This window comes from Ursus arctos, unplaced genomic scaffold (genome assembly GCF_023065955.2).
Source record: "Ursus arctos isolate Adak ecotype North America unplaced genomic scaffold, UrsArc2.0 scaffold_32, whole genome shotgun sequence".
NCBI classification, from domain to species: Eukaryota; Metazoa; Chordata; class Mammalia; order Carnivora; family Ursidae; genus Ursus; species Ursus arctos.
The window spans coordinates 10,375,759-10,397,221 of NW_026623008.1; the positions used below are offsets into that span (position 1 = coordinate 10,375,759).

At 50.1% G+C, this 21,463-nt stretch overlaps 1 protein-coding gene across 2 annotated transcripts in view; it reads left to right on the forward strand.

Annotated features, from left to right (window-relative positions):
- The window catches only part of KAZN (kazrin, periplakin interacting protein), a 1,011,261-nt gene that overhangs the window by 818,808 nt on the left and 170,990 nt on the right, over positions 1–21,463 (forward strand). The window lies entirely within an intron of this gene.

The window sequence follows — 21,463 nt, forward strand, 5'->3', positions numbered from 1 at the left end:
TCATGCGAGTAGCTGGTTCCCAAGGGTGGTTGGGGGAAGAGCTCTGGCAAAGCAACACTGGAGAGAGTACGAGGGAAGTAAGAGACTGAGCCACACAGACCCGAGGGATGAGCCACGAGAAGAGAAGGAGGCTAGGGTGCTGGACCAGTGTGTCCGGGGACATGTGAGCAGAGATGAAGCCAGAGGAAGCCGGGGGCCTTCAAGGCCATTAGAAGGTTTGGGTTCCCTCTGAGTGATGTGGGAAGCCAGTGGAAGGTTTAGAGAAGAGGAGGGATGGGGGATCCGGTGTATGTTGAGGTTGTGTTGAAAAAAGATGCTTGGGAGGAAAAGCAGAAACAGGCAACAGATCAGGAGGCTGTGACACAATCCAAGCAAGAGGCGATGGTGATGGAACCAGAGGGAGCAGGTGCAGAGTGGCGGGGTTTGGGATCTAGGGTAAGGCTAGAGCCAACAGAACTGACTGGTGCATTCGGGGCACCTGGGTAGCTCAGTCGGTTAAGTGTCCGGCTCTTGATTTTGGCTCAGGTTGTGATCTCAGGGTCGTAAAGATCAAGCCCCACGTTGGGCTCCATGCTGGATGTGGAGGCTTCTTAATTCTCTCTCTCTCCCTCCCCTTCTGCCCCTCCCTACCCCCTAACTCTCTCTCTCTAAAAAAGAAAGAAACTTACTGGTGGATTGGACAAGAGGTAGGAGAAGGCAGAAAAGTCAAGAATAATTCAGGGATGTAAGCTTGCGGAGCTGGAAGGAAGATGGGCAGGAAGTAGTTGAGAAAGTGGGGGGTGGAGGCAAATTGGGAGTTCAGTTTGGGGCATGTCACGTTTGAGATGTCTGTGAATCATCCAGGAGTTTGGAATTCAAGAGCAAGGTCAGGGCTGGTCCTATAACTGTGGGAGTCATCAGCTTAGGGATGGTATTTAAAGCCATGATACTGGCCAGGTATATACGGACAGAGAAGTGAGGAGGCCGGTGGATCGAGCTCCGGGCCCTCCAAAATTTGGAGGTCAGAAGGAGAAAGGGGGTCTGGCAAAGGCTTTTGAAAAGGAGCAGGAGCGGGTAAGCTAGGAAGAAACCAGCGGAGCCCGGGGTCCTGGAGCAAGGTGTGTCAAGGAAGAGAGAGTGATTAACCATTAGATGCCGCTGAGAGGTTAAGTAAGATGAAGCTGGGAAATTGACCATTGGGTTTAACAGCGTGAAGGTCATTGGTGACCTTGGACTGTTCAGAGGAGTGTTGGCATGACTCGCCAGCTGGCTGACCGGACGGGTGGACGGAAGGTTAACCTGACTAATGCAGCTGACTGCAGCATCCCTTCACCTGTCCCAGCAATTAAGCAGATGTTGCCTGACGCCCTGGATGCCAGAACCAAGAGCCGTCAAGACCAATCTTGTCCATTTTCCCAACTTTCCAGGTTTAGCCCAGAAATGTCGGTGTGACCCCTGCTCGTTATAAGATTAGAATCTTGGCGTCTTCTGCTTTGATTAGTCTCCTTTTGATTACCCATAATGCTCTCAGCTGAATTTTCCTCTTTGGGGGGGGGGGCTTGAGAAGGGAGAGAGAGGGAAGAAACTGAGCAAAAAGCTAGCTCTGGGATTCTGGATTCACTCGGTTTTGTATTTGCCTTTGCCATTCTGCTGCTTTGCCAAACATCCCTGCCTTTTGCGGAGAGCGGATTTGCAGAGCCACCTACCTCTGCGAGCGGGCATCCCTGGTGATTCTCCACTTTAAAGCCAAGTGCGAAAAGCTTTGAGATAGGCTCGTAAGTTGTAGTTGGGAGAGCTAGAGAATTTATGGAAAGTGCTATTTATCTTTTTATGGGTTTATTTCCTTATCATTCCTTGGGAAGCAGGGAGGCTGGAGCCCCGTCAATCAGCCTGTCTTGCATTGTCTTTAAGTTTTTGTTTTGTTTCATTTTAAATAAAAAGGCCCATTTTCCAGGAAGCAGTCTCTCCTTTCTCCTAATATTGAAAAGCAGGTAACTTGGGAGGCATGAGGCTTGGACCAGGCTTTCTACCCCAAGGGGCTCTGGAGTCAGCTGTCCCAGGCTCATGACAGCCAAGGGTTAACCTCTCGAGATGGTGGTGAGTCTCCTATGGGTGGCTTGCAATTGATGATGGTGAGAGTATTTATACCAAGGCGATTGGCAGCCGCTGCAGATCGGGGCTTCTCCCCACTTCCAGAGCTGATCGCTACATGTTTATCAGCACGCCACCGCCTGTGGCCCTCAACCCTCCCCCTCTGGGATCTGTCTGAAGGGCAGTCCTGGAAGGGAAGAGCTTCAGCCCGGGCCTGACTGCCCCACAAACAGAGAGGCTCAGGAAGATGTCTTGCCCACAAGCTTTCACAGTGGAGGTGCCCAGCTTCAAGCTCTGCGAGGTGACAGTGTGAGGGGGGAGAGCCGCCCCTCCTGTGAACAGGGAGATGAAAAGCAGTTGGGAGGAGAAGAGGAGGAAGAAGGGGACCCAGTGGGATTGTGATCATCACAGATGTCCGGATGTCCCCTCATTAGGGCATCTCCGAGGCTCGCGGCAAAGCAAGAAAGAGGATGAGGAGGCGGCTTGACACAGTCATCGGCGTTATCGGTTCCCTGTCCCCAGTCCGATCTGCACATCCCCACCTCTGTTGTCACCTGTCCGATCTCTGATCTTGTGATAGCTGTGTTTCTTACCTGCACAGACGCAGCCAGCAACCAGGACGGCATCAGCGATAGGGGCTGCTGTGGGCTTTTTGTAAAGCGAGCTGGTGAGGGAGCCCGAGGCGGGTGGCTAAACCTGCCCTTGGCACCAGAGCCGAGAGCAGATAGTTGGGAAGACACGCCGTGGGTGTGCAGGCAGGAGCCGGGGCGTAGGCCCGTCACTTCCTTGCAGGACTTTGCAGGGGGGCTGTGGTGTGGGAGAGTAAGATGCAGGGGTTCTGCAGGTGAGTCGTCTGGGTTCAGGTTTGGTTCTGCCACTTCCGAGCTCCGTGCCCTGGAGCACATTTCTTACCCTCTCTGTATATCTTAGTCTACCCATTCATAAAATAGGGTGATGATGATGATGATGTCGCAACAAATGGCGTGCTTGTGAGGATTAAAGAGTCATGTAACGCATTTAGAACAGTGCCTGCCACATAGAGCTTAATAAATGTCAGCGGTTATCATTCCCTTCCAGGCCTTTTTTTTTTCCAGTAGGCATGTCTGGATTTGGAAAAGCTCTGTCCACCACTTAGGATTCTGCAAAGCCATTCACTCTGAAATCAGAACTAAAGAAAAGAAATAGGTCTTTGGGCAAGTTGAAACCAACTTGTATTAGTCAGACGTCCTCGAGTTTCAGGTGAGAGAAACTCAACTTCAGCTGTCTTAAGCAACCCCCCCCCCACCAAATGCATTAGCTATGGCTCAAGTAATTAAAAATACTGGAGTGGATCCTTCAGGTATGGCTGGATCCAGGCGCTGGAGCAGTGTCACCTAAACTCTTTCATATTCTCCTCCCCCCATCAATCTTGTGACTCTGCTTCCTTTTGTTCCCTTTGCCTATTGTCCCCATTCTCTCCAAGCGAGGTAGCTTTCTTCCAGGTAGCTAGGAAGATGGCCTCCAGTATCATCCTTACATTAGGGATCTCCAAGGAACAGAAATCGTATTTTCTAGGAGCTCCAGAAAAAGTCCCAGGGTGGACTCTGATGGGCTCACCTTTAATCACATGCCTATCCCTGACCCAATCACAATAGCCTGAAGGCTAGAGTCTGTGATAGACCTAAGCCATGGGCCAATCCCTAGACTGAAAGATAGGCAGAGGGAGCCAGCTCACATAGCCCAGCCCATGAGATGGGGAAGATGTGGTTCTCCAAACGCAGAGTCATGGTCAGAGGAAGGGCTCCGATGGTCTCTAAAGCGGGGGTTCAAATCCTGGCTCCTTTGCTCCCTAGCTAGGTCCCCTGGGACAAGGTTATTTCTCCTTCCTCTCCGTGTGCTTCAGTTTCCACGTCTGTAACATGGGGATAATAATAGCAACTACTTTATGAGGCTCCTGGGAACAAAAAATTGAACAAATATAATTGAGAACAATACTTAGCACTTAAGAAATAAACACTCGATGAAGCCTGTCGCCTTCTCTGATATTCGCAGTTATCATGAATATCCTACAAATACTTTCATTAATTAAACAAACGTTTTAGTGTCTGCTATATGCCAGGCCCTGTGCCAGGCCCCAGATGTCTTGCTGGACCCTACAGCCCATGGGGAGAGATAGACATTAAGCAAGTGATTACACAGTAATTGAGGGGAGGGATGGATTTCTTATACAAAGTAGTCAAGTGGAAAGATAAGAAGCCTGCACTTGAAGTCAGACCGGCCTACAGATGGGGCTTGGCTTCAAGCGCCAGCGCTGGCCCAGACAGACTGTGCGACTGAGGACAGTGCTTTAGCTCTTTGTCGGCCTCAGTGTTCTTCTCTGTAAAATGGAACAACAATTTCTGGTGGATTCTGACCCCAACTGCCTAATACCTCAAGGTCTTTATCACCCTCACAGACCTGGGCTCATCGATTCAGCCCAGGATTTCTCAGCCGGGGCACTAATGACTTTCGGAGACCAGATAACTTCTCGTCAGGGCTCTTCTGTACACCATAAGATGATGAACGGCATGACCAGCCTCTACCCACAAGATGCCTCTAGTTGTGACAACCAACCAAAAATGTCCCCGGGCATTGCCAAATGACCCCTGGGAGCAAAGCCCTCCCACCCACCTGCCCCTACTTGAGAACTATTGCTCTAAAAGGATTTCTCTGCATAACTCTTTGGTCTGAGACTCCCCTCCCCCAGCCTCAGTCTCCCCATCTGTCAAATGAAATGGCTTGGCCCAGAAGATGGGTAACCATAGACCTCCCCAAAACAAAGTTTTCCCCAACTCCAGATTTTATGGTGAAATCCAGCCAAGTAAGGAGGACAAGGAGGTGAGGGAGGAGAAAGGCCATTCGAGCCTCAGCTGGACCGTTACAGAGCCCTCCAGACACTCACGTGTGTCCACCCTCTGTAGCCCCTTCCCTTGTTCGGGGCCTTCTTTCTGGCTGCGTTGCTTGTTGCCAACCACACTTACCCAGGAAAGGAAGACACCTTTCCCTCCTGCATCTCAGAATAGGAGAGTCAGCTGAATGTTCACAAACTTACTGGCGAATTCGTGGTGGATATTAATCTGGTTCCTGGTGCCTGAAGTGACCTCATCCCCGCCGGAGTGGCCTCTTGGCCCTTGCTTCGTGTTTCTGAGGGACCTTGTCCTGGTTTTCTTGAAAGGTAGTTTTCTTGCGGCTCAACTTTGCTGAGAAAATGAAGAGCCTTCTCCTCTCCCTTTAAATGCCCACGTGCACCTGCACGAAGCTACCTCTGTCACAGGTGAGGCACCCTTGGCACCTGGGCTCTGGAATCAAGAGGTGTCCTTTCAAACCCCACCTGGGTCAGTGGCTGGCTGGTGATCTCAGGCAGGTTACGGGTTCTCAGAGGTTCCGCTTTCTCATCTGTGTAACAAATAATGGAGTAAATGCCCCATTCTTGTGGGTCTGTTGTTGAAATTAAGTGAATTAATATATGTAAAGCCCTAGCGTAGTTCCTAACACATAGAAAATACGCAATACAAGATCACTTATCAATAGTGTATGTAGATTATGATGGAGAAGTCAAATGGGATTATTTATATCCGGTGCTTTGTAAACTGTTCACTGCTACTTACAAGACTAAATAATTCCGAGATGTTATCAACATTATAACCATCACTCTGCCAGCTTTCCAGAGGAAAACAGCCAGATACGATCTGTCAGTATCACAGTCCATCAGCATCAGACGAGGCTTGCACTGGCTTCAGGGTCAGAAACAGCCTGGATCTTTCCCTGGAACAATCATTCAGGAAGTGGAGACTAATTGGCTCAGATTGACTCAAAGCCTCACTCCAAAAAATCCCTGCCACGGAGCTGGGCCCTAGAACCACCCCCGTGAGGACCAACACGGTTCCCAAAGAGATGATGAGAATGTAATCTGATGTGTGCGACTGTAGAGGAATACAGACCCTCCCCCACCCCACGGAGGAGACGTGTCTAAGATACACTCAGGCTCCCCACGTCCTCATGGACACGGTGGCCACAGTGGAATAGGCCAGGCGGGGCTGCCACATTAAGTACATTGTGTGTGGCATCTCCTGAGTCTTTCAACTTTCTGACCCCTTGTTATAAACGATGAAGAGACTCAGAAAGATTCAATCCCATGCCAAGGGCTGCAAAGCAAGTCACAGCGAGATGGGTTTCTAGCCCGGGCTTCTCAGACGGCCGGCTGCTGTAGGCAAGCACACAGAAGGGCCTAGCCCAGCTTCGGGAGGAGCCGCTGTCACATGCTCAGGGGGATTGTGGGAGTGCGGGAAGGTGATACAACAAAAGGAAGGTCCCCCATAAAATTCTGAGCTGATAATAAGAGAACTGCAGGGGCTTCTACGCCAGACATGTGCTAAATGCTTCCTGTACATTTTCCCACTTAGTGCTTGCCACAGCTCTCAAGACAGAGTCTCTGTGGACACCCATTCTGTAGATAAGAAAGCCACGGCCTGCAGGGGCCCCGTGGCTTTCCCTGGGAGATGTCTGTGATAATTAGTGGAGCTAGGGTTTGAACCCACACAGTCTGGCTCCAGAGTTGTTCTCATTCCCATGGCTGCATGTTAAACCATCCCAAATTTAGTGATGTAAAACACTAATAATTGTATTTTGCTCAGGGGTTTTATGGGTCAGGAAACCCAACAGGGCTGGGGCAGCTTCCTTCTGCTCCACGATTCTATGGCCTCAGCTGCAGCTGACTCAGATAGCTGGGAGCTGGACCTGCTGGGCCAGAGGGTCCTTTTCCAAGATGGCATCTTCAGTAGTCTAAAGAAGTGGGCTGGTGTGACTGAAAGGCTAGGCTCCGCTGGGAATGATGATCAGAGTACATGCCTGTGGTCTCTCCATGTCACCTGGGCATCTTAGAGCACGGCGGCTGGGTTCCAAGAGAAACAACCGGAAGCTTCAGGCCTTTCAGGACCTAACTTGGAAGTGACATGGCATCCCTACTTCCGTATGTCACCAGTCACAGCGGTCATGAGCAGACCAGATTGAAGGGGCTGGACATGATTTCTACTGGAGTCTAGCTAGTGCTGGGGATCCGGAGGACATGAGACAAGCCTTCACCCTTGAGCAGCACCCAGTCTAGTGCAGGGGAAACTGGTCTGGAAGAATTACCCCACAGCCCATCCTGTGCTCTTGACAGTGTGTGTCATGCTCTGGGCCTGGAACTCATCCTCAGAGCACGGGGTAACTGTCTAACAGCTCTGTCCCATTAGCCAGCAACACGGTGCTCTCTGGGAGTTACTTGTGACCAGTCCTCCACACGTTGCGCTCAACCAGGTTAAGCTGAACGTTCCCAAGAGTGAATTCTCCTGTGATAAGCAGGGTGTTTCCAGTCGTACCAGAAAAGCCAGAGTGGCCAGGCAGATAGCTTCCCAGCAAACCACTTCCCAACGCTTGTCACGACTGGTGAGTGCAGAAGTGGGTAGCAGCATATGCAACTGGCGTGTGAAACGCTGGCAGAACCAGGAGGCAGAACCCCTTTTGAAGGCTGTAGAAACCATCTGAGGATCTTAAGGCTCAAGAAAGCCTAGAAGGCAGGACATCAGCTTTTTGCCATTGATGCGATGGCACTGTTTGCAGCCGGCTTTGGTCTTCCATCGTTCATGTTTTCCTTCTTCCATAAGTGTTTATTGAGTGCTGATTATGTGCTGGGCATTGTCCTAAGCCCTAGGTTGCTGCTGCTGCGGAGGGTGGAGGGAGCAGCTTCCTCTCCCCCTCTAGGTGCATCATGAGCTCCTCCAGGGCAAAAACTAATCTCTGCTCCCCCTGTGTGTCTCTCAGGGTCTAGTTTGAGCTGCCATTGGAGCATGCCTCTTGAGTCATTAAGGCTGAACCTCAAATTTTACTGTGACTCTGAGGGTCATTTTGAATAATTATGCCTAGAGCATATTTAAAAGCAAAATTTCAAGTTCTTCTAGGGAAAAAAAAGCCCATTTGAAATCTCTGAAGGGCAGCTTGGTGAGATAGTTCTGAATTTGGATGAAAACTCCTCTTCTGTGTGTTAGCCTCTCATCTGGGGCAGGATGTTTATTTTCCCTAAGCCTCAGTTTCCTTGTCTGTAGCAGGGGGACTGGCCTGTTTGGGAGCTGTTAGGCTGTGAAATGATGCCCGGGAGGCACCTTGCTTGGGGCTGGGCACAGAGCTGGTTTTGATAAACGGGGACCTACTGTTATAGACCTAATACTTCTGCCAGGGCAGAGCTTTGGGTACACGGGTAAGGTCATGCAAAGTGACACACCAGCTCTGAAGGGTCAGGGTAATGACAAAGTGCCATTTAGAGTTCAGCTCCTCAAAGCACCATCCATCAAAACCTTGCTCTTCCAAAAGCCTCCCTTCGTCTCCCTGCACTCAGGAGGGCAAGTCAGAATGATGGCAAAAATAAAAGCAATTATAGAACACTTTAAAAAATTAGTTGGCGTTTACTGAGCACCTGATCTTCCAGAGGCTGCTGTGAGAACTTTACATGGATTCTTTTCACTGAAGTCTCATGACAGCCTTGCCAGGTGGGTGCTGCCATCATCCCCCTTCTACAGCTGAGGAAACCAAGGCACAGAAGGGGAAAGAGATTTGTCAGAGGTCGTCCAGGGAACAAGTGGGGGCTGGAATTCAAGCCCAGGCATGTCTCTACAAAGCTGCTCCTTGACATTATTGGTAACTCTAGCAGTGGTTCCTTTTTTTTTTTTTTTTAAGATTTATTTATTTATTTTAGAGAAAGAGAGAGAGAGTGTGTGTGAGCACGGAAAGGGACAGAGGGAGAGAAACTCAAGCAGACTCCCCCCCTGAGCTTGGCGCCCAAGGCAGTGGCTCCATCTCAGAACCCCGAGATCATGACCTGAGCCAAAATCAAGAGTCTCGACCAGCTGAGCCCCCCAGGAGCCCCTCTAGCTGTGGTTCTTAAACACTTTTGTCGAGGGGTGCAGGGCCCCTTAGGACTCTGACGGAAGTGATGACTCTTCCCCTAGGACAGTAAATACAGGGCATGGCTGTTCCTGGAGCATCTTTCCCAAAGCTGTGCCCTCTCCGAGAAGCCACGTGGAGACAGCCAAAAAGAGGAGGGGGCATCTTTACGTGCCCCCCATCTTTTACCGCCAGGGTGGAATCTGCTGTAACTTATTTTAAAAACGTACACGCACACAATGTTGGTTGCAATTTCAAAGGATTCTAGACCACTCTCCCTCCCCTGCCTCCGAGCTTGCCCAACCCCCTCTCCCGCACACAGACAAGAATCCTAGTTAGGAATTGGAAAAATAGTTCTGACGGAGACAGTGAAGGGTCCGGCTGTAACTCTGAGCTATAATTCTGACATCAGCACAGCACTGATCTGTATACCACTCACTTGGAAATCATGGGCTTTTCTGAAGTCATGAAACATTCCCCTGGCCCTTCCTATTGACGATCAGCCCTACTCTCAGGCCCCAGCCCCGGTCTGTCCTGTACGTCCCCATTTCGCAGATAAAGACACTGTGCCTTAAAGAGATGATATCATTGGCCCGGGGTTTTGTAGCCTGTCAATAAAGAAGCCCAGAGAGAACCCAATACCCAGACCTCCCTTTCTGTTGTGCCACCGAATTAAAGAAAGAAATCAGCCTTTAAGACCGTATGTATAACAGCAGTGTGAACTGTATGGCTTCGGTTCGAATATATAGACTGTCAAGTTCTCCAAATTGAGGATATCTGTCTCTGGAGTTCTAGAAGCCCAGAATGGAGTGCATTTTTGGAGGTCTTTTAGAGAAGTGCTTCTTAACTCCGCGTGCAGGGTGATCAGCTGGGGCTCTCATTAAAATGCAAATTCTGATTCAGTAGCTCCAGAGGTAGGGCCAAGATTCTGTATGTCTAGCAAATTCCAGGTGAAGCCCATGCTGTTGGCCCAGAGATCTGCCACTGTGCATAGCCAGAGGCTAGACCAACCTCTTGCCTTTCCCTCAACAGTTTCCATAACTGAGCAGGAAGTGTTATCTGAGAACCTGCAAAGGAGAAGTGTGGTTCGGCGTGGAAACAATGGTGGTGGAAGATGTCTGCCCGTGGGGTGGGGCAAAGGGGACCTTAGCCACTGAGACTGAGCACTGTTTAACATGCAGCATAAATCTGCTGACTGAGCGAGCCGGCCAGGAGAGTGGGACATTACTGTGCACAGGAAAATGCCTGGCAGGGAGCTATTATCCTCTGGTATCCAGTTATTATGGGTGTCTTGTCCAAAACACTTTAACAAGATATCAGGAATCAACAAAAATAACATGACCTCCAAGTTTTCCTTTATTAATCTGGAAATGATCACCGAGCTCTTGCTTGGGTTAACCCAGGAGTCCAGCCTGGGGAAGAGTGCCCCTTCCTATCTTCCTGCTGCACACCTCTCCCCAGCTAGTCTGGCTTCCGGGCAGGCTCTCCAAAGCTCCCAGTGCCTGCCCCTGGACCTTTGCACCTGCTGAGCTCATTGTGGAGAACGCTCATCCCCCTTCTCTCCATCTGGTTGACTCCTACTATTGTTTGGGATCCCTCTTAAGTGTCCCTGCTTCTGCAGTGATATATTCTCTGGTTCAACCAATCTCGGCCAGGTCCTCCAAAGACTCTGTCACTCTGCCCCTTATTTTCCTTCACTGTATTCAGCAGTGCACATAATTATTGGTTTAATGCCTATTTTTTGCACTAAAATGTTGTTAGCATGGTGTCTCTTCACTGTTCTAGCCCCAGAAGCCAGCATTTTGCCATGGAAGGTATTTAAGGATCTTCTCTCAAAACCCACCGTCTCTCAGCCGTTTTGTGTGTGCACACATGTGTGTGTGTGTTGTGTGTGTGTGTGGAGGCTTTCTTAACTTCAGAACCATGACATTTGGGACCAGGTCATTCTTTGTTGTGGGGGACTGTTCTATGCATTGTAGGAGCATCCCTGGCCTCTACCGACTGGATGTCAGTGGCACAGTCCCCAAGTCATGACAATCGATAGTCTCCATAGTCCCAAAAGTCCCCTAGGGGACAAAATCACCTTTGGTTGAGAACCACGGGTTACATACATACATATTACACACATATGTTTCAGTGTATATGTATATATAAGTGTGTGTGTGTGTGTGTGTGTGTATACAGAGATATACACACACATACATGGACCCACATAGTATATACATCCATAGACTTGAACATGTGTGTGTTTACTTGTTTATTACACACGCTTTGTTTTGTTTAGTGCTGTATTTCCAACACCTAGAACAATACCTAGTTCCTAGTAGGTGCTCATAAAAACTTACTATATGAATTGCATTATGAACCAGCACCAGCACCAGCACCAGCACCGCTCCCCAGGCGGGGTTGTGAGATCAAGTGAGATCATTTATGTGATACAATTAGCATAGTGCTTGGCATTAGTCAATGACCAATAAATGCTAATTCTCCTCTCCCCACCTTCTCTCCCCTTCCCCTTACCTGTCAAAGACCCCTTTTATTATTTGACTCCTCAGGGACCCCAGGTGTTGAAAGATTTTCTTTCCTAAACTGATTAAATAATGTATTCTTCTCCCCCGTGGCATGGAGCAAAGACACGGCTGGCTGTGCGAAAGCGCGAGCCTCCCCGTGAGGAATCCGAGGCTAGATTCAGTAGGCATACCCTGATCCAAGGTGTGGCATGGGCCACCCCTGCAATCCCAGAAGTTCGTACAATGTTGTCAACAACAGTGAGACCTCCGATTGGTCTAAGCGAGCTAGGTTACCACAGAGCTGATGGAATTCCAGCCCTGAACAAAGAAACTTGACATTTTTAGTTTGTCTGCCTGCGCCACGTTATCAGGAGTAAAATAATAATACCCATTAAGCGTTTTTTAAATTCTTGAAAGAAGACTCCCGGCCCTCCCTGTGATTGCCGTCCCCCAGGGCTGCCCCGAGGAAGCCCAGTTGGAGAGCCGCGGGCCTGGTGGTGGTGGGTCTTGCTGCCGTGCTCTCGCGGAACCCGGAGGAGCATTTTTCAGGGTGCAGCTACTCCATCACTTTCCTTCCCTGCTCCCAGTAATGAGCTTTCGGGCCTAATTACAATGAAATGTGCTGTTTCCCCTCCTTCTTTGTGTCCATAATGATCTTTGTCATTAGGATGGATGAGTCGCTCCGGCCCCGCGTGCTCCCTCTCTCTCATTAGTTTCCCCGCGGTGTGGGTATGTAGATGCATGGGTCGGCTGGCTGTGTGGACGGGAAGAGTTAAGGGGACCTCCATAGACCTGGGAATAAAGAAAAAAGAAAATGCAACAAGAGAAAAGCGACAAGGGATGAAAATGCCACCGAATGAGCCTTTTCCCTGACGGGCTCTCTGGGAGATTACGGAGAACAGGGAAGTACAGCCCAGCTGCCTTTGTCCTTCCTCATTGCTGTGGCTTTAATGAGAAAAGGAAATTAACTGATCCGGGGACACTTCTGTCATCGTGCAGCACGTGAGCACATTGGTGAGGTTTCTGGTGAACTCGCCTTGCCCGGGGAAGTGCTTTGCAAGGCTCCCTGCCCACGAGGCTCCAGCACAAAAGCTTCAGCCCAGACTTGCTCCATGACTCTTTCTTCCTGCGTGTCGGCTGGTGTTTCCAGCACTGGGTCCCCAAGGATGGAGAGTCTCCAGACTGGCCCCCTCTCCCTTCTGCACCCTCTGTGCACGAGCGTTAACCTCAAAGGCCCGGGGAAAGGAGAAGGAAAGTGAGGGACCCCAGAAGTCAGGTAGGAGGTGCCAGTCGGTCCCCCAAATGCTAATTATCTTCAAAGCACTTTCTAGTTGCTCATGAATGAGTCACTGTCAATACACACCCTACAAGGGGGTGAGACCCCATTTAACCTGTTGAATATGGCTTTATGCTTTCCTGATTAGTTCAGTCTTGCAGAAAAATGGCCACAATCTCTGACCCCGACAACAGAAACCACTGGGTTACAGTGGAAAGAGCATGATGTATTAGTGAGGATAGGATCAGTTATGCCGCAGTGACAAATGATGCTAGAATCTCCATAGCTTTCAAACAAGACTTTTTTTTTTTAAGATTTTATTTATTTATTCGACAGAGAGACAGCCAGAGAGAGAGGGAACACAAGCAGGGGGAGTGGGAGAGGGAGAAGCAGGCTCATAGTGGAGGAGCCTGATGTGGGGCTCGATCCCAGAACGCCGGGATCACGCCCTGAGCCGAAGGCAGACGTTTAACCGCTGTGCCACCCAGGTGCCCCCCAAACAAGACTTTATTTCTCACTTATACTCATGCCCAGCGCAGCCTCCATCTAAGACACTGGCAGGAAAAAGAGAAAAGGGCAGATCACCTGCCGATTCTGAAAGCTTTTGCTCCGAGGTGACACCCATCATTTCTGTTCACATTTTTGGACTAGAGAAAGTCCCAAGGTCAAAGCCTCCATCGTCAGGAGGAAAACAATAATCCTCCCCCAGGGAGGAGAAGTGAATGTTTCTGAAAAACAGTAGTCCACCACAGTGGGCTTCCAGTTTATCATTACAAAAACAAGCAAAGAAAAAAATCGAGCAATTAGGATATATTCTCTTCATGGAATAGCATAAAGCCATGAAATGGATGCACCGTCACTGTACATAACGACATGGGGGAGTCTTAGAATTCTAATGTTAAATGAAAAAAGCACGTACAGAAGACGACATATATTGTGATACCGTTTTTGAAAAGCTAAAAAAAAAAAAAGTGGGACTAAACAATATGTTGTTAAGAATACACATTGATTTAAGAAGATCTTTTTTAAAGAAAGGATTGATAATCCCCAAACCCTCCCATAGCGCCGACCCCTGGTGTGGAAGGCAAAGATTTAGAACAAGGGAGAGGCAAACAGATAACATTCTAATGATGCCGATTCACAGATGTTGACTTCATTATTAGGATTCATAACCTGCATGTATATTGCATATTTTTGTCAGTTTATTATTGTGGTGAAATATACATAACATGAAAGTCATCATCGTAGGCATTTCCTATTGTGCAACCATCACCCCCATCCTCCCCAGACCTCTTTTCATCTTGCAGAACCGAAACTGCATCCCCATGAAGCACTAACGCCCCTCCCCCAGCCCCTGGTAGCCACCTATGTATATTATGGTCTGTGTATCAAATATGACATAAGAGTTGATTCTGAAGGGAAGAACAGGGGCTCTGGAAATAGATGTGGGTTCAAATTCCAGCTCTAGAATTTGCTGACCTTGTGACCTCAGGGCCTGCCTAATCCTGTCTGTTGAGTGGGAATGATAAGAGCTGCCTCCCAGGATGTGTGGAAGGGTGATAGATGACATATAGAGAGCATTTAGCACAAGGCTAGACATATAGTCAATGCTTTTATAAAAAGGGTAGATATTATATTGTAAGTGGCGATTGATTAATTAAGTGTTGAATAAAGAATTGACCCCAGGGCCATACCCTTTCACAGCACTTAAACGGGCCAAGTCTGGCTTCGGTCTGTCCCCTGGGAGTGAGTGAGTGCTGTAGAGGAACTGGGAGGGCAGGGCCCTGGGGGTCAGAGCAAGGTAACTTCAGAGAGTCTCCAGCTCAGAGTGGAGAGAAGTGGTGCTTCCATGGGAAGTGGGCGAGATGGGAGGTGTAGGATGAATCCCGGAGTCTAAAACTAGCGGAGGGACAGACTGGGCAACGTGATATGGGTTGCGTAGGGGAGCCAGGTCTAGACAGAGGCAGAAAATGATGCAGAGGCATTGCTGGGGTCTGTTTAAAGGAGTCCGTGTGGTTACCAATCTGTTAGGATAATAGAATCATGTAGGATCTTTTCGTGAGCTGTCCTTCTAGTTGGAGAATCCCCAAAGGGTAGAGGGTGTCCCTGTCCTCACCACTGTCACCACTGTCCTCCCCAGGGGTCATGTGCAGGTGGTTCTCAGCCATGCCAGGGACTTCCTGGGTCTCTGGCTGAGCACATGCTATATGGCCACAAAGCATGCTTGACCCACCCGCCAGGAGCAGGGTCCAAAGTGCCCGAGAGATGACACCTCAGGAGTGACCTCAGGCCCTGGCATCCAGGAATTGGAATGTAAACACGGCAGCTTCTTCACCCTTCCACGGAGACAATGCTGGGTGTGTTCTACACAGTCTCTCGGAGGGTCCCCTGAGGACTGACCCCAGTTGTCACACCATTAACCCATCCCTTCCCCCCCTTCTTGCTACCTGGGACCAAATCCCAAAGAAACTTCCTGTACCCACATCCTTGCCTCAGGGTCTGTTCTAGAGGGAGAACCCAAACTGAGATGGCTTCCAGGTCTAGTTTTTACCCAGAATGACTTCACACTCATTGCCTCCCAGGACAGAATTGCTGTCCTATTAGAGACAGCTCTGACTCTGGAAAAGTCTGCACTCCCATCCTCCCCCAGCCCATGGGCCAAATCCAGCCCTTTCACTCCCCCGGTACAGCCCACTGAACAAGAATATTTTTAAATGGTTGAAAAAAAATCAAAAGAAGAATAATATTTCATAAGTAAAATTTATATAAAATTTAAATGTCACTGTCCATAAATAAAGTTTTATTGGAACACAGCCACGCCCATCATTTGCATATTATCTAAGGCTACTTTTGCCCTATAGTGTGAGTTGAGTAGTTGGAATAGAGACCATAGAGACCATATGGCCTAAAATATTTATTATCTGGCCCTTTACAAAAAAAGTTTGTCGACCTCGGTCTTAACATGACAAATACGGCGGCTGTCAGACTGTTGGTAGTAACATCAGTGAAATGTGCCTTGTAGGTGAAAGCCAAACTCTAGAATCAGAATCCAGTTTGAGGTGCTTGGGGAAGCCTGCCCTGGGAACCCACAGGGCTTCTCAGAACTTGCCAAATGATCACCTTTCCTTTTCCAGCTCGGCAAGTTCGAGTTTGGGTTTGGGGTAAGAGAGCCCAGCTTGGTCAGCTGGAATGCTCCACTCTGGAAGCAGGCTGATCTGGGCAATTGAAATTTCTCTTTAATGGAAGATCGAGCAGGAAGTCCTTTCTGTAGGGCCCCTAGGGAAAGATCTTTCGGTTGTGTGTGAAGCCCATTCTTCCTGATGCCTATTTCTCCGGATGGAGAAATCCGTCTTGCAAATGTCATTGAAGCCCTCCATTACTCAAGGATGGTGCTCAGTCCCACAGTCGGACTGGTCATCAGTCAGTCCCCACCGATCGGACATTTTGCCACAGAAAGTGGAGGACAAAGAAAATGAATCTGCCAACCCCATGACACCCCCTAAAAGCGGACATGTTTTCCTTCTTCAAACATTTTTCTTTTTTTATTTCTTCCTACATAAATAGAAACATGCCTTCCGTTAAAAGCATCCTCTCTTCTATTACTTGCTCTGAACTACCACTGTGGTTGTGACCCAGACCCTGTACCATCAATGATCCGAGAGTTGGACTTTATTCATTATCAGGTAAAAATATAAAGACACCCAGTAAAACATAACTTGCAGCCAAACATCTGTGTCTTCAGTACCTATGAAAGCTAAAGCTTTAAAAATTCCTGATATCAAATTGAAATCTTTTTTCCCTCTGCCACTTTCTGAAAATACAGGGAAGGGTAATTTTTAAAGGCATCCTATAGATGAGGATTCTGTGAATCAGAGTCATCTTGGGGGTTCTTTCAATATAGAAATTTCAGACTCCACAGCAGATCCACTTGTGAGTCTCCAGATGGGGCCCAGGAATCTGTATTTTATTTAGTTTCGTAGTGCTTCTGATGCATGTGTGGGATTGAAAATCACCAGCAAGGAAAGTGTGATTTTTATAGGTGATTTATCCTTTTTCCTTTTTTTTTACTTCTCTGACTTATTTGACTTTGATGCAATGAATAGATACTTCCTTTAAAGTAAGAAAGCAATCCCCAAATTAATTTCCTGGTTAGGGTGGGACGGAAAGAAGCATCCTGGGATTTGCAGTAATTGGGGTCTGCCTGGGTGAGGTTTTGTGGTGTCTCCTGCTCTTGGATCTGGCCCTGCCTGTGGGTGTGATCAAAAGCTACTGGGGAGTGTGAGGAGAGTTTGGTGTTTGCTCCTGCCTTTGCCCTCTGGCTTCCCTGTGAAGGGTTTGCGAGCCCTGCAGACACCCAGAAGTAAGTGCCTGTCAAGGTGGCAGGCACGTGGCGGCCCTGCTGTCATCTGTGTTTCCTCTGTGCTCTCATTCATAGCCTAAATGGAGTCTCAAGTTCCCCCGGCAGCCCAGGCGAGCACCTGCCACAAGCACTAAATCCTTCCAGAACTCCAGAGAGAAAACACTCCTGGCAGAAGAGAGTTCAGTCCCTGCCTGGGGCTTGCCTCTGGGTCATCTCTGATGACCCAGTATCTGGATCCCCTCCCTGCACCCTCATTATGGCAAGAGAGTCTTCTGCCTTTTAGAGGCATACCTCTCTCTCTCTCTCTCTCTCTCTCTCTCTCCCCCCTCCCACCCCCACCCCATATCCTACAATCCCTGGATTGTTTGAAGGCTAGCTTCCCCCCACGATATTTCCACCATCCTACCCTCCCTGACAGCCCACAGAAGCCCACCTGCAGGCTTTTCCTATAGGCTCTGTGAGCAACAGAGTGGAAAGGGAGGTGCTGGAGGGTTGCAGGGAGCCCCCAGGATGGGTATCCAAAGCAGACTTTTGAACTAACTTTGGTCTCTGCATCATCGCCCACCATCCGTGTCCACACTGAGGGTTAGATTTGTCTGGCCTCCTCAGGTGTGGGTAGATGAACCTAGGAAGCTCCTGCCACTGGGCAGTGGGGTCTCCTGCAGGCACGGCCAGGGCCCAGGCCAAATCATCTGACTCATCTTGTATCCTCAGCACCTACACAGAAAGTTCCTGGAAGGAAGAAAGGGAGGGAGGGAGGAAGAGGAAGGAAAGGAATCAATGATCTGCCAAGATCATCCCTCATTCATGCATCTTTTCCATGAGTTTTTATGAGTACCTACTACGTGCCAATCACTATACTCGGTGCTAGGTTGTAATAACGAATGAAAGTAGACCTATTCCCTACCCCGTGAGGCTGACAGTCTACAGGAGGAAGTCACCATAAGCAAATAATCCTTTAAAAAATAGAGAGAAATGGCCCCCATGACAAGAGCTACACAGGGAGGTTAGAGACCATTTGATCTGGCAGGAGGTTGGGTTGGGGTCTTCCCCGTGGAAGCAAAGCCCTCAGTGGTCTTGGGAAGGTGCAGAGCACCTCCAAAGACCTCTGCCCTCTCTTCCTCCCTTCCCCTGACTTTCCCTGACCCCACTCCTTCCCCTCGTGCTGTCACACTCACCCACCACCCCCCACAGAGAAGGCGGCGGGCTGGGAAAAGACAGAATTGGAAAAACTCTTTCTGACCATATTGCGCTTGGAGCTTTTTATAGCACTTGGCCTAAGACCCCCGTACCTGGAGGCCAGAGAGGGTGGGAGCTCCAGGTGGGGGCAGAATTGATCTGTCCCCTTTACGCCTATGTTTAAGGTGCCAGAGCTGTCTGAGAAGTCCCTTTCCCAAGGGAGGCACCCTCTGACTGTAAAAAATCTCGCCCCAGCTTGGGCGCAGACAGCCTTGCTAACTGAGGTGTCTCAAAAGTTGTGCAAATGACAAGCTCATTTTTAGCTGAAATGAAGACACAACAGAAATATTGATGAGGCAGCCGGAGCCCAGCTCCAGCCCCAGCCATGAAGGGAGGTGCTAAATAGTTGATGAAGAGTGTAATTAATCAGCAGTTATGGTCCTCTGGCTTCAGGTTTCAAGCTAACTGTTCCCCACGCACCCTTCTCTGACCCACCAGAGCACGGGGTGCTGCCACTCAGAGCGTCAGCCATGCGTGAGTCAAATCCTGAACTTCCTGCCTTCCCTCTCCCCCATCTCTCCCTCCCCGGCCCACAGCCTTCACCGCGGCCCCTCCTGCGACAGCATCGGTCACTGGCTTGGCATACACTGGTCCCTCTTCTCAGGAATGCTTTCTCCTCCTCCATCACCTGACCCACGCCTGCTCCCGGACTTGCCTCTTACTGCCTGCGCGATGCCAGGGAAGTTTCTTAATCACTTTGTGCCTCGGTTTGCTCATCTGTGAAATGGGGACATTTTCACAGTCACCACTCTGTAGGGTCCCTGGGAAGCCTGAATGCGTCAGTGGTGTTGAGGGTGTAGAGCATTGCATGGCACATAACACGTGCTCTGTAGATGTCAGCTACTGCTATGATGTTCCCTTCCCAGGTCAGCTCGACTGTCCTCTCCTGAGCCTTCCTGGTCTCCCGGATGTCCCACTGCAGCCTACGCTTACATAATTGCCCTGTCACTTGCTGCTCTGTGGTCCTTGCTAGACTCTGGGCTTCTCGAAGACAGGGATGGCACCGTTCATCTCTGTGTTCCCAGGGGCTGGAATGGGGTACCCAGTAGGGGCTGCATGAGTGAATGAGTGAGTGAATCTGTGCACAGATGTCTCCAGGGTCTGAGAAATATTCCCCATCTGGAACTTGGGCTGGAGAGGGCAACTCTCTGGCCCTGTTGGGGGTGAGGGCATTTGCTTGTCCAGCCAGCTTTCGCACTCAGTGGAGCAGAGGCCACCCTCTGCCCCAGGGCGCCGTCCCCATTAGGCACAGAGTCTAGGCTGGTAAATGCCATCAGGCAGCCCGCTCTGCCACCATCCCTTGGGCTGAGGGTTGGAAAGGGAGTCTCCTGATCCATCTCCCCCCCTTCCAGAGTAGCGTTCTGTAAGTGGTCCCCGCGGCACATGCCCTTTCTCCTTCCTCTCCCCATATCACTGGTGGTCTCTGCCATCATCCGGGCCTTTCTCGCTATACCGCCAGGACAGCGGGCGGCCCCAGAATCTAGGGAGCAGCCATGGAGCTGTCTTTGGTTTTTTCCAGCCTTGGTCCCCACGCTCCCACCCCCAGTTTTTCCCTGCCGTGCCTTGCATGCTGGGCACACGCTCCTGGCTCTGGGCAGCTCCGCCAGCCAGGAAGTGCAGACTGCCCTTGATTAGTACAAGCAAGTGGCTTTCCTTGGCTGGGTCTGGAGCTGTCGCAGCCTAATTAGCAAAGCCGCCGGATCAGCAGGCCCTCTCATTAGCACTGATCCCATCCCCGTGGCAGCTGCTGAAGCCCCCACAGTCCATCCCTCAGCAGTCTCCCTCCGGGGCACACGAGGGCTCTGGGCGTAGGGGTGACAGCCAGGAAGGGCCATGCCGTGCCCTTGTCATCAGCTGATGTATAACCCAGCCATGGGCTCGTCTTCCTGGGGGGCAGGGCTTTGGCTGGTGGCCTCCCGAAGTTCATTGCAGGCCTTGGGTCCCAAGTCTTTCCAGCCCTTCATCAGACAGTAACTCTGCACCAAGTACTCCAAGACATGGTACCCGGCGTCAAAAAGCTGTCCTTTCCTGGGTCTGGGCAACCCTGCTCCCTGACCTGGACCACTGCCACAGCCCCTGTCACAGTCAGCCCTGGGAGTCTGGTTAGGTCAACTCAGAGCACCTGGGGCCAGAGAATAAGAGAAAGGAAAGGGGGAAAAAAGGGGGCAGCTGCTTTGGTTTACACAGTCCGAAGGGCTTCTCAGAGGAGGTGTCATTTGAGCTATGACTTGAATGACAAGAAACCGTTGGCCTGGCAGTGATCCGGAGGGAGGGCATTCAGGAGAAGGGACAGCAAGTGCAAATGAGAAGGAAGCCAGCTTCTTTCTACAAGAGGAAGGAGGCCAGTGTTCGAGGGGCATTGTAAGACATTGGGGTGCTGAGGAATGAGGCACAGGGGAAGAGCTAATGGGGTGAATGAATGAATGAGTACATGTGTCAGCAGTGAAAGCTGGGAGAGACCACTGGGACCTGGGGTAGTCAGGGAAGCTTTCTAGCAGACACGAGGCTTTGCATTTGCTCCGCCGTCACAGAAGCAGATCCTGTGCAGTGCGGGAGAAGAGGGAGACCCTTGGAGGGTAGCAGGTGGCTTCAGACCGGCTCCATGTTGCTCACCCATCACAGCCCCCTCTGCTGTTATGTCACAGGTCACAGTAAATGGCCAGTTGCCAAGCACCTGACATACTGAAGTTTCTGACGGCGCAACACCCCTACCACAGGATACGCTAGTTGTCTCCATTTTACAGTGAAGAAACTGAGGCACAGAGAGGTGGAATCAGTTGATGGGGCCAGGTGTGGAGCCCAGGCAGTCTGAGCCCACGTGTGGCCCTAGTTATCGTGGAGTGTGCCTTTGTACTTAATTAGAGAGCCAAGGGACCCACTGTGCTGCATGACTGGCATCCCAATTCCCCGCCAAAAGCCATGCATATGTCCCTGGCAAAAACCTCTTTCCAGGCACTCAGGAGCTCTTAGGCCCCAAGTTTGGGAGCCCCAAGTGGCTCTCCAGAGTACACTTCTGTAGTGGACATCTGTCACTCATTCAGTCCACATGGCGTGCAAACCTCCTTTCTGTGC